The 19,161-nt window shown below is 38.1% G+C and overlaps 1 long non-coding RNA gene across 16 annotated transcripts in view; it reads right to left on the bottom strand.

Moving 5' to 3' along the window:
* Positions 1-19,161, bottom strand: part of LOC141505604 (uncharacterized) — a 419,909-nt gene that overhangs the window by 355,437 nt on the left and 45,311 nt on the right. For all 16 annotated transcript variants that reach the window (XR_012473645.1, XR_012473639.1, XR_012473643.1 and 13 more), the window contains exon 2: positions 11,228-11,292. This is a non-coding gene — a long non-coding RNA (uncharacterized LOC141505604). The remainder of the gene's footprint in view (positions 1-11,227; positions 11,293-19,161) is intronic.

Raw genomic sequence — 19,161 nt, 5'->3', positions numbered from 1 at the left:
GAATTGGAAGAGACCCCCTCCCCTCATTTTAGATATGTGAAAACTGAGGCAATTAACTAATTCAGGGTCATAAATCTTGGAAGGATACGAGACAAGATTTGTATTCAAGTCTTCCTAACTCCAAAAACATTTCTACTCCAAATGTTGATGTGAACTTTTTGTGTCTGACCTATGTCTGACCGTCTGAGCTCATATTGGTCTTATTAATCACAGTCAGACACACTTTACCTTGATTCCAACATAGTGAAATTTTGGTCCTCCTTGAGAATGAAGGACAACAACCAACCAATCAACTCCAGAAACAGTCTTCTATCCCTTGTATAATTTAAAGGGTTTAATATAGAGGGAAAGGGAAGAGCAGCAATGATAAAGGGAAAGTTTGTTGTATAAAAACAGAACAGCAACAAAACTTTTTTATCAATCAATTAGTCAATAAATTTTTATTAAGTATCTACTATGTGCTAAACACAGGAATTCAAAAAAAGACAAGACAGTCCCTGCTCTCAAGGAGCTCAATAATATCTAATGACTCAAATTCCCTGAGACCCCTTTTCCATCCTTTGTCTGGACTTCTGAGCATGACTTGAATGTGATATTTGTCTTTACCTCCTTTTATGCTTCAGTACCTCAGTTGGAACCACAATTATAAGGACTAGGAAATTAAAGCTCTGGTGTATGCTATTTTGGAATACAGTATTTGCCAGAAATAAGAGTTATTATTCTAGAAAATAAGGCAAAGATATATGTGCATCATTTTTCAACTTTGCATTGTTATGTGCTTGGTACATTTTTGCTGAGTCATGAACTGATTTTTTTTTTAGTTTTTTCAAGGCAATGGGGTTAAGTGGCTTACCCAAGGCCACACAGCTAGGTAATTATTAAGTGTCTGAGGCCTGATTTGAACTCAGGTACTCCTGACTCCAGGGCCAGTGCTCTACCCACTTCACCACCTAACTACCACAAACTGAATTTTTTTTTATAGATTTTATTTTGAGTTTTACAATTTTTCCCCAATCTTACTTCCCTCCCAACACCCCCCACACAGAAGGCAATTTGTTAGTCTTTACATTGTTTCCATGGTATATACTGATCCAAACTGAACATGATGAGAGAGAAATCATATCCTTAAGGAAGAAACATAAAGTATAAGAGATAGCAAGACCAGACAATATTAATTTTTCCCCCCCTAAATTAAAGGTAATAGTCCTTGGTCTTTGTTCAAACTCCACAGTTCTTTCTCTGGCTACAAATGGTATTCTCCACAGCAGACAGCCCCAAATTGTCCCTGATTGTTGCACTGATGGAATGAGCAAGCCCATCAAGGTTGATCATCACTCCCATGTTGCTGTTAGGGTGTACAATGTTTTTCTGTTTCTGCTTGTCTCACTCAGCATCAGTTCATGCAAATCCCTCCAGGCTTCCCTGATTTCCCATCCCTCCTGGTTTCTAATAGAACACTAGTGTTCCATGACATACATATACCACAGTTTGCTAAGCCATTTCCCAATTGAAGGACATTTACTTGATTTCCAATTCTTTGCCATCACAAACAGGGTTGATATGAATATTTTTGTACAAGTGATGTTTTTACCCTTTTTCATCATCTCTTCAGGGTATAGACCCAGTAGTGGTATTGCTGGATCAAAGGGTATGCACATTTTTGCAACAAAACTTTTTAAAAAGTGACTCTGAAATTACTTCATGCACTTAAGACACAAACATGCACACAAACATGCACTCAAAAATATTGAAACTCAAATACAACCAACTGGAGAATGGGAGCTCCAAATGATGAATGCGAATGGGGTGAAAGAAGGAGTACTTGGGAGCGGCTAGGTGGCAAAGCACTGGCCTTGGAGTCAGGAGTACCTGGGTTCAAATCCGGTCTCAGACATTTAATAATTACATAGTTGTGTGGCCTTGGGCAAGCCACTTAACACCATTTGCCTTGCAAAAACCTAAAAAAAAAAAGAGTACTTGATGAAAGTACTTAGGAGAGAATTTGGGTACCAACTTGCAGGAATGAACTGAAGAAACATTTACTCTATGGCTGGGTCTAAGGTAAATATCAGGAAGTTTAGATGAGATGAAAGATATTCTTCAGGATTTTTTGGTGAAAGGACCCATTCTACAACTGGACTGCTTAAATCGTTAGGAAATTGTTGGGATTTTGTTTCTTATACTGACTGAAAATAAGCTTCCCTGTTACTTCCATTCATTAACCCTAGCCCTATCTCTCTATAAAGTGAAATTCTTCTTCCATATGATAGCCCTTCAAATGAACCAAAATGCAAAGCAAATTTCTCTTAATTCTCTTCTTCTTTGGTCAAACACCCTCAGTTCCTTCCACATCTAGTCATCCTTTAGACATGGTCTCCTATCCTCCAGTACTCCAGTATTTTAGTATGCCTCCTAACAGCAGTCAATGCTAAGAACTGAGCACAATAATCTAGAAATGTTCTGCCTAGAGAAGACTAAATAAAGACTAAATGTTTATCAATCAGTTCTCTGAAAATGTACTTCACACTGTTTAACCTGCACTATTAACATGCTCCCCCTCACTTTCTTAAGTCTAGACAATCAACAAAACAATAAATCAAGTCCTGATTTGTAGTGTTCTCGAAATCTCAAGGTATAAATGCTCACAATGAAAATTTAACAGTTGACTTTCAGAAGCTGATACAAGCCTATCTCAGCACACCCTGAAGTCTATCACCTTCTTATTAAGTTAATGCCTGCATCCAGAGGCAGCATGGGAGAGAAGCTAGAAAGTTAGCCTAGGAAACTGGTAAATGGATTTGAGTTCCATCTCTGAAGTACAGTCAACATGGCTGTAGTCAATTCACTTAATCATTAGTGCCTGTCCACATACTTCCCCCACCCAAATTCTCTAAGACTAAATTTCAGACAAAGTGCCAACTTGCATTGGTAGAAGTTCCTTCACTGGGGAACTCATTAAAATCACATATCCCAACTAAAATAAAAATATTTATATTAATTTTTTAATGTTTCCCTACCACAAAAACATATATGTTGTGGCTAATGTGGAAATATGTTCAACATGATTGCACATGTATAACCCTAAATAAGATTGCTTACTGTCTTGGGGAAGGAAGAAGGGAAAGAGGGAGGAAGAAAAATTTAGAACTCAAAATCTTATGAAAATCAATGTTGAATTAATTACATATAATTGGAAAGAATAAAATGCTATTTACAATAAAAAAGAAACAAATATCTTGTCATGCTATGTTAGAAGGCTTATAACCTCAGGGAAAGCAGAAAAAGTCATGGGTTACTTTGTCTATAGGATTTAAAACAATTGTAGATGTAACTGAGACCCAGAGAGGGGGAATATCTTGTCCAAGGACACACAGGCAGCAAATTAGACATTGAAACAGAAATGCAACAGAAACAGATTTTACTATAAATCTAGAATTCTTTCTAATATGCCATGCTGATGATGTACAAGGCAAAGAATAGACAGGACATATCAGAGAAACTCCATAGGAAAACCTAGGATTATGTTCATGTCAAGGTGTGGGTCATTTAAAAGATAAAAGTTTACCCTTAAATCAAAGCAGGAGGACCTAGGATTGAGGAAAAGAGGGAGAGTTTTTCTCAATAGACTGAGAGGAATAGCTTGGTACTATAAAAGGTAGAAGATATAAGAAAGCAGTAAACTAGTAAGAAAGGGTAGCTAGGGACACAGTGAATAGAATTCCATGCCTGTAGTCAGGAACATTCATATTCTTGACTTCAAATCTGGCCTCAGACACTTTGCTAGCTGTGTGATCCTGGCCAAGACACTAAACTCTGTTCCAGTTCCTTATCAAAAAGATGAGTTGACTTAATGGCTCATTCCATCAGGGCAACAATCAGACACAATTTTGGGATATCTGTGATGGAGAATACCATCTGTATCCAAGGTATGAATTGTAGAGGTTGAACAAAGACAAAGACATTACCTTTAATTTAAGAAAAAATATTCTTATTATGTAATTTTGCTATCTCTTATGCTTTCTTTTTTTTCTTAAAGATATGATTTCTCTCTCACCACATTCAACTTAGATCAATGTATAACATGGAAACAATGTAGAGACTAACAGAATGCCTTCTGTGGGGAGTGGGGGTAGGGAAGTGAGATTAGGGGGAAAATTGTAAAATTCAAAATAAATAAATAAATTTAAAAATAAAAAAAGTTGAGCTGAAGAAGGAAATGGCAAACCACTCTAATATCTTTGACAAGAAAACCCCAAAGGGGGTCCCAAAGAATTGGACATGACTGAAAAATGACCAACCAGTAGAACTCATAGTCTACCTCACTTGGGCCTCTCATTTTATAGATGAGGCAAACTGAGAATTAGAGTGTTTAAATGACTTACCTCAAGTCACAGCTAGTAAGTAGCAATACTAAGATTTGATCTTACTGCTTTTGATTCAAATTTAGATTTTCAGGAAGGGGACTGAAATAATCTGAGGGATGCTTCTGACAAAGTCAGAAGGCTAGGAGGCAGCAGTTGTTTCTCATAGCTCTGTGGGGAATGCTGGTCCCTTTGCTCTTCTGAACCTAGCTATGGAGGAAAGATATAAGGCAAAATCACAGAGACCAGAGTCATGGTCTTCTCCTACGGTGTTCAGACTGTGTGTGGTGGAAAGGAAGGAAAGCAAGGGAAAAAACAGACAAACTGTCTTTGGGACAGGGGCTCTAATTGTATGGAAGGCTTGTTCCAGTCTGTTCCTGTTTGCATTCCTCTGTATTCTTGAACACCCAAAGGAATCAACTTTAGATCTTGGGTACAGAAAATGTCCAAGGGTTGAGCGATGATGACTTTGTCACTGTATCAGTGACAGCTATCTCAAAGACAGTATCTTTTGAGTCTCCCCCTATTCTCTTGAGCATGCGAGTCACAGTACTCCGATACCAGAACCCCATCCCCAACCCAGTCACATTTCCTTTGAAGTCACAACTCGTGTTCAGGGTCAAACTTTCTTGGGGACAAGACATCTGCACATTCCCACCTCAATCCAGAACAGAACATTTACACAGCATGCTATCGGTCAGAGGTGTCAAACACAGAGCTTGTAGACTGCAGACAGCCCACAAAACTCCCAAGTGTGACTAGAATCAAATTAAAATATAATTCCTTTTTTATTTTAATACACTGAAGTTTTAATTTAAAATATATATATATATATAAACATGCACAGTTTTCAAAGCCATTACATGACCTGCAGAGTTCCTCAGGTATAGTTTAGTGTCCCGTTTCCATTTTAAGTTTGACACCGCTGATACAGGGTACAAGTTCCAGCTCTGATTCCTCCAAGCATCAGAGAAAGCAATGGAACCTCTGTGAACTTCAGTTTATTCATCTGTAGCTTGGGAGTGGTATTTGTACCTAATAGGTCTACAAAGAGAGTTCTTTGTAAATGCATCATCATCATCATCATCATCATCTTCATCATCACCATCATCACTTTAAATTCCAAGGTTGTCTCCATGAGGTAGGGACTCTGCAAAAAGTTGCCTACAAGATTTTCTCACCCCCTCAGACTCAGCTGCAGAGAATACCTCAGCTGCTCTGTGTTTCATGTTAGAAAGAGCTCCAGCCTGCCAGATGTGGTGACATCTGCCAAATACTCATTAATCTCCCAGATGTGATAGTAGAGGAGTCAGTGCCTTTTCCTCTGACTGATTTCATTATTTTTTAGACTCACATTTCAAAAGTGCTTTCAATAGTTTACAAAGCACCTTCATCACAATAACCCAGTGAGGTAAGTCACATGAGTATCATCATCTCCCTAAAATGAAAATGATCATCATTGCTCATATTTTGTTGACATTTAAGTAGACAAAGAACTTTCTTTGAGCAAATTCTATGTCTACAACTTTATGATCCTTTGAGCATCTTTGGGACATAAGAATTTCAAAGATTCTTGTCTTCATTTTACAGATGAAGAAACAGAGGCTTGGAGAGATTAGACGATTTGTCCAAAGTCACATTAGTTAGCAAATAAAAGAGTTCAAGATTCAATCCCAGGTCTTCATACTCTATGCCCTTTGTACTCAGCTAGAAGACTTGTATTCTATTCCCAATTCAGGTATTCTTAGCTATGTGTGACTATAGGCAAGTAACTTAACTATGTTCTCAGGGACTTAGCTTATTTGTCTTCAAAAATCAGAAGGATAAAATTTGCACTTTATATATATATTATATCTATATATTATATATATACAGATATATATCAAAAGTGTCTTGCCAATGGGCACACAATGAGTAAACCCCAGACTTTAAATTTAGATCCTTTGACTCTATATGCATTGCTCTCTGATACTCATCATTTTAGGGTGAATAGGGTTGGTTAAATCAGAAAGAAGTATGCTGGTAAATTTATAACAATTGACTCTCTAGATTAAAAAGAGATTATTCATAACACTCTTTTAAATTAAATATGCTTTATTAACATTTAATTCATTACTATCTCGTGTCTAGATAATCAGTAAAACAATAAACCAAGCCCTGAAGTGTGGTATTTGTTGATTCTAAGGAAGTAATTGCTCACACTGAGAATTTAACAATCAGCTCTCCAGAGCTGGTTCAAACTAGTTTCAACACACTTCTTAAGATCTTGATAGAGGGGGCGGCTAGGTGGCACAATGGATAGAGAACCAGCCCTGGAGTCAGGAGTACCTGAGTTCAAATCTACCTAGCTGTGAAAAAAAAAAAAGATCTTGATAGAATAAAGACTTCATCTCCAAAGTTCACCTCCACAGGTATCAGTCACTAAATATAAGACCTAGGGAAAAGGTAATATCTAGGAAAGTGGCATCACACTCAAGCAACAATAGATCCCTACTGGTACATATTGATTTAGAAAATCACAAATTGACATTATGTTTGTTGTATTATTTTAGCAAGCATTTCTCAGTTACATTTTATTCTGGTTTTGGCTATGCTGGAGAATTTTATAGGCCTGAAGTGCAATACCTCTAGTTTAAGGCATGGCCACTGCCATGGACATAGAGATGAAAGATATACAGTCATCTTTCAATTATTGCTGCTGATGAAAAAATCACCTTACTTGCCCCAGTATTTTTTTAGATTTTTCAAGACAATGGGGTTAAGTGGCTTGCCCAAGGCCACATGGCTAGGTAATTATTAAGCGTCTGAGGCCACATTTGAACTCAGGTACTCCTGACTCCAGGGCTGGTGCTCTATACACTGTGCCACCTAGCTGCCCCTTGCCCCAGTATTCTATAGAATGTAAGCTCTTTGAAGACAGGCACTGTTTCAGTATTGTCTTTGGATCAACAGCACTAATATATGATGAATAAATATTGAATTGATTGTTAAAATAGATGATCTACAAGGCTTTCTAGTTGACTTTCAAATGATTTACATCTATAGAATTATCAAATCTCCAAACTGAAAGTAATTTTAGAATTCAGGTTGTTGGAATATAGAATATGAGAGCTATAAAAGATCTTAAAATGGAGAATATTGGAGTAAAAAAGAAAACTGATGCATGGAAAATCAATTCTGTAAGGTACCTTAGAAGATAGAATATTAGTGTTGAAGACAGGAGCATTATAAATCTTTTGTTGGAAAGTTCTTCTTGATACATAAGGCCTTTGATGAACATCTGACTTCTTTGACTTTTTGCCCTATTGAGATTTGGAACCTTAAGTATCTGACTCTTCCCCTTTAAGCACACACAATACTTTAATAGTTTGCCTAAATTAATGGCATCAGATAGGACCCATATTCAAGACCATAGAAAATAATGACATTCTTCAGAGGGCAACCCTCCTCCTAAAAACTCAGTATTACTGAGCATAGGTTATAGCTAGGTTCAGTTTGCATTTGTTCCTCTCCCTGGAACTCCCTTTCTCTGTGGGTCAATTTTCTTGTTTCTGTTTCTCATAGCCTGCCATGATTGTCAGCTGATACTGCTCCCTCTAGTAGCTGTCTTTCACAGCCCTAATTAAACCCCAGAAGGTGATAGGCATCTTCTTATTGTCCTCCACAGTCCTAATTTCATAAAGCTCTCAGGAGGTGGTCTTTTCATTGCCAACTCCTTTTGCCCTTCTGCACCTTTCTACTGTTCTTCTCAGATTCAAGCAGGTAGTGTTTGTTGCTTTTCCCAGGGGACCAACTCTTTAACAATTAATCTGTAAGGGAAGAAGGTTTAAAGGTTCAAAATCTACTTCTATTATACTTATGTTTCTTATTTCACATAATCCTCACATTCCTAGATGTTATACAGAGTTTAAAGGAATGAACGCTCCTCACACTTTTGTCTCCAGTTCCAAGAAGGCTTATGGAGAACTATGATCCTTCACCTCTTCTCCCACTCAATATCTAGATGAAGGATCTCCAAATCACAGTAGCATTTCCAATTAGTCCTATTTTAATAAAGAACTACTTTTATAGGGCTTGGGACATAGGAAACTACACCACCATGGAAAATCACTTGCTGTGGAGACAGGGACATGTTTTCTTGTAAGCCAGGAGCTTTTCTCCTTACTGCAAATTTTTGGAGTCAGACAGACCAAAGTAATACTTTGGAGCCAAAGGGAGGAGATTCATACTGTTTTATTGTATAACCATGGCAGTGAACAACTACAGGAGGAACAGGTACCGTAAGTCCACAGGCAAATCTGACCACAAATCAATCCTCAAGTCCATCAGTCTGGAAGTCAATCCATACTGTCTGCCCATAGAGCAAAGCATTAGTAGGGGCATAGAACAAAATTGGTATCAGGCCAATTTTAAGGGTTATATAAATCGTAGGACATAAACAAGTTATATAAGTGTGACTAAGGAAATTCACATTTGAACCCACATATGGTATTCACAACTGACCAAATGATTTGCTTTATAGTTCCCTACTCTGATATGAATACCTGTATGACCTTGCATAAGTCACTTAACCTACCTTGGCCTCTGTTTCCTCATTTAGAAACTGAGGAGATCAGACTATATTGTTCTGAGTTTCCTTCTGGTTCTGTCTATGATTCCATGACATGGCTAAAGGTAATCCCAGTGCCAATCATGATTTGTGACCTTGGAATAGTAACATTGCCTTCCTTGGACTCAGTTTCCCCATATGTAAAGTGAACAGTTTGAACTAGATAATGGCTAAGGTTCCTTTCTTAGTTCCAAATAATGATCAATGGAGAGTCAAGTTACTAGCTGTTTGGTCTAAGGTAGACCTGCTTTGTTTCTCTCTGTCTCTATTTGTCTCTATTTCTCTCTCTCTCTCTCTCTCTCTCTCTCTCTCTCTCTCTCTCTATCTCTATCTCTCTCTCTCTCTCTCACACACACACACACACACATATATATATATATACACACACATACACTTTTGCAGCTTAGGAATTGCTGTTGACCCTGATCTCATGACCATAGCATGCCAATGTTGTCCATGGGCTTTTCTTGGCAAAGATACTAAAGATATTTGTCATTTCCTTCTTCAGAGGATTAAGGCAAACTGAAATTAAGTGACTTAACCAGGGTCACATAGCTGATAAGTGAGGTCATATTTGAACTTGGGTCTTCCTAACTCTAAGCTCAGCACTGCATCCATTGTGCCACCAGTTGCCTCTACAGCAGCTGCCTCCATAGCCTAGCCAAAGACTGGCAGCCTTTGACTGGTGGCCAAAGACTCTTGAGACATCTCCTGGTCATGTATTAGACCCATAGACCTACCTCTATTTCAGTGTCAGAGCCTGATGAGGATAAGGGGAAGAAACTGAAAACCTTAAGAAGTTATCATTTTTTCTATTGCATAACCACCTGTCTTATTTGAGTTTTTGCCAAAACAACCCTGCAAAGCAATGAAACTTAGGGAATCAAAGAATCTTTTTTTTTAGGTTTTTGCAAGGCAAATGGGGTTAAGTGGCTTGCCCAAGGCCACACAGCTAGGTAATTATTAAGTGTCTGAGACCGGATTTGAACCCAGGTACTCCTGACTCCAGGGCCAGTGCTTTATCCACTACACCACCTAGCCGCCCTGGGAAGCAAAGAATCTTGCTCAACATCACAAGCTGATAAACAGAGGAGTCTTCTGATTATGAGTACAATGTACTTTCTGATACAATGTGCTTCAGCATTAGTTATATAGACTCTGCTAAAAGCCTTCCAGAAGTAGAGTTTTATATTGTCCAAGGCAGCCTATTCCATTTTTGCAAAACTTAATGGTAGAAAGCTCTTTAGATCCAACAATACCTGCCTCTATACATTTTCCACTCTTTGGTCCTAGCTCTCTCCTCTAAGATGAAGCAGAATTATATCTTATCCCTCTTCCACAATATACTTCCCCCATAACAGTTCCCAGATATTTAAATATAGTGAACATGTCTCTTTTAAATCTTCTCTCTCCTCCAGGTTAAATATATTTGACTTTTTCAACCAATCCTCATCGGTTTCCAATTCCATCCCTATCCCGGTTGACTTCCTCTGAATATATTCTGATTAACCAATGTCCTTCCTAAAACAAGGTACCCATAGCTAAAGAAAATTTGTCCTCATTCTTCTCCTCTTTCAAACCTGAAAAGACTAAAAAATCATAGAATCTTATAGCTGAGAGATATTTTAGATGACATCTAGTGCAACCTGTACCTGAGGGAGAATTTCTTCTCCAGCAATTCCAATAAGTGATCAGTTATCCAATCTCTGCTTTAAGACCTCTAGGGATGTAGTAGCCATTGCCTTACAATGGGACAGTTTCACTTTGTGCAAGTTTTCCCTTAATAGCTGTGCAATATTAGGCATGATCCCTTCTCTCTGGGTTTCAATTTCTTCTGTTAAAATAAAGATGCCAATGTATTTAAGTAGCAGATCATAGATCTCTAAGGTCCCTTACAGCTCTAAATCCTATAATTCCAAATCTGGGGCTCTCTTTGGTATTCTTCCCACGCATAGCCCTGCCTCTCACACATAGCACTGCCTCCCAAATCCAGTTCACCTACACCTCCTCTCTCCTCACTGCCCTCACCTGGTGAGACCTGGCTCAGCTCTTTGGACAAGCTGATGGTTTAGGGTTAGCAACTTGGCTGCCAGCCATGCAGAGTAGAAGAGAAGGCCCTGGTCTGTGAGGCGGTATAGCTCCCGGGGCCATCCCAGAGTGACAGCCAACTCCCAGCTCCTTCCAAGAGACGAGCTTTGACAAACACTCACTGGGAAATAATACAGTGGCAAAATAATTCGGCGTCGGACACACTTACCAGAGCATAAAGCGTCTGAGAAGGAGACAACATCTTGTGCCATCGATCTTCCTTAAATCCCCAAGCTGTGACAAAGTGAAGAGCAAAATGATGATGAATGATCGGCCACATTTAGCGGGTACCTGTGTGTGCTCTTTAATGAGGCCCCGAGAAAGGCACGCTAATGAAAAGCCAGATACCTACCCTCAAAAAGGGGTGGGGGTTGGGGGGAGCTTATTGGAAACAAGTCTTTATTACCCATTGGCACTTGGTTTTCACAACGCATCTAAAGGAGGAGCAGATTTTGATATAAATTAAAATCGGCAATGGTGGGGTCAGCCAGTAGCCAGGCCAGGTCACTAGAGACAGAGTGTGTCTCCTGCCACTGGGGGCTGATAGACCCCCAGCTTTAGCAGGCCCCCCCCCCTCAGTTTGGTTCGAATCCACCAACTATCATTTATTTCACTGCCTCATTTGAATATGATGAATACCGTAGTCCTCTATTGTTCACAACAACCAAATAATTGTAGATCCACGGGCTTCAAGGCCATTAATCACATCTTTCCCTCTACCAATCCACTATAAACATGACATTGAACAATAAAGTACATTAACCTCTGCTTGGGAAAAAACTTTGCTTATTTAAACACCACAAGGTTATTTGTTCTCATTCCATCCCAGGTCTCTTCCATGCCGGGAGGGAGGCTTCATGTCTTCACTGTAGTGGAGGCAGGTGTCTAGGGCTGTACCAGCTGAGTCTGAGCATCAGACTCTAAGTACAAGCTTCAGAGTGGAGCCAAAAAGGAAATCTTATAAATGAAGGGGGCATGCATGCATCTATCTGTATCTTCATGAGTGTGGGGGAGCCCCAGTGGCAGCCTTATGTGTATGCCTGTCACTGTTGGAGTGTATTTATCTGCCTGCCATGGTCTCTATGAGCGTGTGTGTGTGTTTGTGTGTGTGTGTGTGTGTGTGTGTGTGTGTGTGTTGTGTTTCCTGAAGTAGAAGAACCCATGGCAGGCTGTCTATCTGTCTGTGTCTATCTACATCCGCATGTGCATGTTTTCAATCTGTATGATGATAAAGGTGAGAAAAGAATGGCATGTCCCCACAAGTGTGCTTGTCAGCAAATGTAGAAAGGAAGTTTGTATGTGTGCGTATGTGCCCACTGATGCCTTCAGAGGACAGGACTAAGCTTTGTGCTTATATATGTGTTTTGGGGAGCCCCCAAAGGAGAGTTCTATCCTGTGTACCATTGAGGTATCTAAGCTCTGTACATAGCTGTGTCATTGTGTTTGGTATGTGTCTCCCTTCAGCAGCACATAAACTCCTGGAAGGCAGGATCCATTTCCTTATTACTGAGCACACAGTTAGCATTTAATAAATGATTGTTAATTTGAGTTAAATTAAATTAGGATGGGAATCATCTAGGTCAAGATTCAGGGAATTCTCAGATAGGACCCCCAAAGATTTAATTTTGAGTCCTCCCAAAAGGCTGGTCACCATTTTTTGACATTACAAAAATTCATTTTACTCAATTCCATTAAAAAGTATTTATTCAATTTCTAATGCATACAAAGAAATAGAGAGACTATTTATTATAGAGACAAGCAGAGACTGCAGCATATTTCCAGCTTAAGAAGTTATATAAGGAAATGTATGATCAGAAAAGGAGAAAAGAGCAAAGGATGATGGATAAACTGCTGGAGAACTACCGAGAACTTATGAAAAATTAAAAGACTATACTGTAGAGAATCTTAACCTATGATCCTAACATATAATTTTAAAACTTGTATTTTAAAAAATGTATTAAGAACTGTATTTCAATACAATTTGTTTCCTTTGTAATGCTAGGTATTTTACTTTATTTTATTCATTTAAAACATTTTTCTGAAGGGGACCATGTACTTCATAAATGTGAGAAAAGTTAAAAATCACTAGTATAGATATACTGACTGATCCCTTTGTGAAAAAGCTATGGAAAAAATGGATAAAAAGTAGAAGATAAATACAGAGATTTGTGCACTGATGGAGGACTTGAGAAGGGATAGCTCCCCAACAATAAAATCATGCATTTGATTTGTATAGAAGGCATCACTCATTGGTGGGGAGGGCTGTCAAAAGACATGACCTAGGTCAAGAATGCAGATGAGTAAATAAAACCAATTTGTTGACAAAGGACACACTAATATCCAGGGTCAGCAAGGTTTAAAATAGAATACTTTAATGTGAGACTAAAGTGAAATTTGACAAAAAGAGATGGGATAGGTTATAGGAAGTTCTTTCCTTTGACTAAGTATATATCTCCTCTTACATCTTTTCTGGAGTTATTTCATCTTTCCCCAGATTTTCATTTTTGCTAATGGAAGACAGTGTCATAGTCTATACTCAGAGCACAACATGAAGAGCAGACAAAAGGCATCCTACTGGAAACCAACAGGGATCGGAGACAGGAAATCATTGTGGCTTCCAGGTCCCCTGACCTGCTTTTCCTCTTCAAATGGGAATTTTCCCTCTGAAATGCCTTCAGGTCAAAGAATCCTGCTTTATAGGAGGTGTAGAGGCATCTTGAAGGAAAGAAAATGAAATTTTCACTCGGGTATCACTTGCTGTGTGATCCAAGCTGCATTCATAAGATGACAAGTCTGTAAGAAAGACTAAAAGTCCTTTTCAAACTTGTGAGCTCTGTGGAAGAGGTGCATGCTTGATCAGTGTCCAGCAAAGCAGTGAGACTAGGAAAGATTCAACAGGAAGAACATTGGATTTGGAGTCAAGGTAGATGACACTAAAATTAGCTGAGTCCTCAAATCATAGGAATAAAACTGGAAGGGGAACAGAGATGGGAGAATATCCAAGGTCTTCTCTATTCACAGATGAGGAAATTGAGATGCAGAGAGGGCCAGTAACTGATCAGAGTTACAGCACAGTACATGAGGATTAGTTCAAGGAACTGGGATCTTTCCCTTGAAGAAAGAGCAGGCAGTGGGGGGATATGATCTCTGTAATACAGAGATTTGTGATTTAGAAGGGATGTCACATGGAAGAGAGATTAGGCTCATTCTACTCAGCTCCAGATTTGGGAACATTTAAGTGGCAGTTAGGTAGAAAAGAAACTTTGATTTTGAAGTAAAGAAAAAAAAAACAACACTCCTCACCATTATAGCTATTTAAGATTAAAATGGGATGCCTTGGAAGGTAGTTCTATGTTTTTTCCACTGGAGGTCTTCAAATAAAAGTTGGAGGATCCCTTTGGGAGAATTTGTAGAAGGAATTCTTGTTCAGGTATAGTTGGCCTCCATGGACTCTGAAGTCCCTCCAAGATGGAGATTCTATGATTTTGTGATTCTAGATCAGGGTCAAGGAATGGCAAGGAGTCCATATTGTCTAGAGAATCAAATATAAAAACTAGTACTTATGTAGCACTTTAAAGCTTGCAAAGTGATTTACAAATATTATTACATTTGACTCTCACAATAACCCTGGGAGGAAGGCATGATTATTGTCCTCATTTTGCCCATGAAGAAACTGAGGCAAAGTTAATGACTGGTCCAGGTCACACACTTACTAAATGCCTATGGTTGGATTTGAACTCAGATTTTCATGACTTCAGAGTCAGCACTCTACCTACAATAACATTTAGGACCTCTGTGAATACAATGCAAGAAGGGGCACAATAGATAATAGATTTGTAAAGGTAAGTTAGAAACAGATGGGTAGGACTTCAAATATCAGGCTAAGTAGTTTTTATTTTATCCTAGAGAAATTAGGAAGTAACTGAATATTTTTGAGTAGGGAATAATGTGATCTGTGTGGAGGATGAATTGGAGAGGAAAAATTCTGATGTTGTTGATGATGTTTTGTCCTTCATTCTCAGAGGAGACCATGACATCAGGGAGGTGTTGCTATTAAAAGCACATCAATTGGATTTGAATGAGGGGGTGCTGTACTAAGTCACTAGCCTCACTTTCTCCTCCAGAGACATCTGGATCCAGTGACCAGATAGGAATCAGAAGTGACTTGCCCAAGATCACATAGATATTGAGTGTCAAGTGTCTGAGGAAGGATTCAAACTCCTGTCCTTGTGACTCCAAAATCAGTACTCTATCCACTGAACCACCTAGCTGTCCCCAGAAGAGAGACTAATTAGGATATTATGGTAGTAATCCAGGTAAGAGGTGGGGAGGGATTGTACCAGAGTGGTGGATGTGTTAGTAAAGGTGAAATATGATGTAGAGGTAGAATACAAAATATAACTGAGAAGCATTGTGCTCTAGGAATGCATAGGACTTGAAGGTAGAGGGCTAGTGTTCATCTCCTGGTCCTTTCATTTACCACTTCTGTGACCTTAAGCAAGCTATTTGAAAAATTCTATTTTTCAGTTTCTTCATCCTTAAAAAGATGAAAATATTCATGTAATCTAGACCAGTTTTAAATACATGAATGTAAATTATGAAGTACTATATAAATGGGAATGATTTTAATTTGTCAATGCTCTTCATAAAATGCAGCACCAGGAAGTAAAAACTATTCTAGATGTGTTCTGAGCAGGGCAGGGGGCAGTGGAATTATACCCCTGCATTGCCTCTTTTGGTTACCATGTTATAGTGGATAAATAGATAATTTATTATGCATTTACTTTATGATAGATCCTGTGCTAAGTGCTAGGGATAAAAACACATGAAAACAATACTCTCAAGAAGTGTATGTTCTGGGGCAGCTAGGTAGCACAGTGGATAGAGCACCTGCCCTGGAGTTAGGAGTACCTGAGTTCAAATCCGGTCTCAGAGACTTAATAATCACCTAGCTGTGTGGCCTTGGGCAAGCCACTTAAACCCATTCCCTTGCAAAAAAAAGTGTATGTTCTGAAAGGGGAAGACAAAACAAAACATAAAAGCAAATTGGAAAGTGGGTGACTAGAAAGGATGATTGACTGGAAAGTGAGTTGAGCTGGGAGTGAAATTAGCATGGATGGGGTCTCTCAAGAAATGCCAATCCCAGATAGGGTTTTCCACATCTTATATCCTATATCAAGATAAAGTCAAAATGGGTACAGGATTTAGACAATAAAGGGTGATACCATAAACCAATTAGGAGAGTGAGGAATAGTTTATCTGTCAATTCTATGAAGAGGGAAAGTTTTTATGACCACAAAAGAGATAAAAAAATTAAAAAATGAAAAATGGATAATTTTGATTGCATTAAATTAAAAAGATTTTGTACATATAAAATCAATGCAACCAAGATGACAAGGAATGTATAAAGCTGGAAAATAATTTTCATAGCTAGTGTTTCTGATAAAGAACTCATTTCTAAAATAGAGAATTAGTCAAAGTATATGGTCAAAGGAAATGAACAGGCAGTTTTCAGATGAAGAAATTAAAATTACTATAGTCATATGAAAAATGCATTAAATCACTATTAATTAGAGAAATTCAAATTAAAACAACTCTGAGGTACCACTTCACACATATCAGATTGACTAAAATGACAAAAAGGGAAAATGACCAAAGTTGAAAGGAATATGGGAAAATGTATTGCTGGCAGAGTTGTAAATTGATCCAACCATTCTGGAGAACTATATTGAAAGGGCAAGAAAACTGTATATACTCTTTGATCCAACAATACCATTATTAGGTATGGATCCAAAAGAAATCATAAGGAAGGGGAAAAGACTCCCACATTTAAAAAATATTTATAGCAGCTCTTTTTTGTACTGATAAAGAATTGGAAATTGAGGGGATGATCATCTATCAGAAAATGGCTGAACAAATTATGGTATATAAATGTGATGGAGTCCTTATAGTATACTAATGCTTTTTGTCCTTCTTTCTTGAAAAAAAAACATGACATCAGGGAGGTGATGTCATGACATGCAGGTGAATTGGATTTGAGTAAGGTGGTGCTGTGTAAAGTCACCAACCTCACTTTCTTCTTTGGAGCAATCTGGGCCCAGTAACCAGAATTGGATCAGGAGGACTGGAAATGGCCCTGAATGTAAGGCAGTCAGGGTTAAGTGACTTGTCCAAGGTCACACAACTAGTAAGTGTCAAGTGTCTGAGTCTGGATTTGAACTCAGGTTGACTCCAGGACCAGTGCTCTATTCACTGTACCAGGTAGTCTGTCTTTCATAGTTAAGTAGAGTAAAGATAATCTTTCTTAAATAGTTCAGCTCTTCAGATATTTAAAGATGGCTATCACATCCCCCTAAATTTTTTCTTCTACAAAATAAACATTTGTAATTCCTCTGATTGATATTTTGAGACATGGTATAATATCCATTCATCATCCTTGTTAACTCCTTCCGAATGTTTTCTATAAATTGTCTGAATCTTGGGTGACTAAGTGGTGCAGTGGATAGAGTACCTGTCCTGGAGTCAGGAGTACCTGAGTTCAAATCCATCCTCAGACACTTAATAATTACCTAGTTGTGTGGCCTTGGACAAGCCACTTAACCCCACTACCTTGCAAAAACTAACTAAATAAGTAAATTGCCTGAATTTCATTTCTTTAATATTTCAATAGATCTATGATGTCATTGATGTAGATATTTTCCCTATTAATGCCATTGGAAAGTCTTAATTCCCTTTTTATCCTGAATGGTTTTTATCTGTCTTCTCATGTAATCACCATAAAGCAGAGGTATTGGTGAGGCATTTCCAAGGCAACCATAGGCAGAACTCAAATTAAATAAATCTAGCAGTTTTTTTTAGGAGTGAATTAATGAAATGTTTGACCAAATATGGCTTGCAAATAATGTTATAAATATCCAAATGGCCCTTGACAGGAAAACAAAAGGTTCCCCACTCCTGCCATAAAGGATCTACATAGCCTTTTTATATTCCAGGGTACCAGGGGAACACTTAAAGTTAGCTAATTACTATCCCTTACATTTATGTTTTAAAAAGATAGGTGTTGGGGCGGCTAGGTGGTGGTGCAGTGGATAGAGCACTGGCCCTGGAGTCAGGAGTCCTGAGTTCAAATCCGGCCTCAGACACTTAATAATCACCTAGCTGTGTGGCCTTGGGCAAGCCACTTAACCCCATTGCCTTGCAAAAAAAAAAATAAGTGTTTATGTTCAGGAGCAATTTGCATTATTTTTTAAAAGTGTGATGCAATCAAGCAATGCCAGCACAACTAAAATTAGGAAAGTAATAGGGAACAATTCAAATTTATAAGGATAAAAATCATTCCTCAGACTATAGATAAATGATCAAAGGATATGATTTGACTGAATTCAGAAGAAGAAATCAAAAGTCATATAAAAAAATGTTCCATATTACCAGTTATTATTGAAATGCAAATCAAATATAACTCTGAAGTTCTACCTTACATCTCAGTATGAGACTGACAAAATGGCTTTAAAAAAGAAAACAACAAATGTTGAAGAGACTATGAAAAAATTTTATCAATATAAGCATTTATTATGTAAGATTAAGTAAGATACTGAAAACAGGTTCACTGATACATTGTTTATGAGGTTGTAAACTGGCGTAGCCATTCTGGAACTATGCCCCCCCCAAAACTATTAAACTTTGCATTTCTTTGATCCAGACATGCTATTCCTAGATCTCTATCTTAAAGAGATCAATTAAAGGGGGAATACAAATGCAATGAAAGAAACAATGTCAAGGAGACACATACATGTGATGGTGAGATGATAGAATCAACAAGACTTGGCAAATGATTGGATATGGTAGTGAAAGAGAAGGGAACCCTAGAAAATGATTCTGCAATTGAGAACCCATGTAACTTTTAATTAGAAATATTAGGATATCCTTCAAAGAAATGGGGGTCTTTTTTTTGTAGGAAAACAAATTAAGTTCTATTTGAAGAGCCTGTGGCATATCTTAGTAAAGATGTCCTTCAGTTAATTGGATATTCAGGATGTGAACCCTAGAGACTAGACCAGATATGTAGATTTGGAAGCAGTGATTTGTAGAAAGGTACTGGTTAAA

Source organism: Macrotis lagotis, chromosome 1 (assembly GCF_037893015.1).
Source record: "Macrotis lagotis isolate mMagLag1 chromosome 1, bilby.v1.9.chrom.fasta, whole genome shotgun sequence".
In the NCBI taxonomy this organism is placed as follows: domain Eukaryota; kingdom Metazoa; phylum Chordata; class Mammalia; order Peramelemorphia; family Peramelidae; genus Macrotis; species Macrotis lagotis.
The sequence above is the reverse complement of the archived record's forward strand: the minus strand, read 5'-3'. Positions and strand labels throughout refer to the sequence as shown.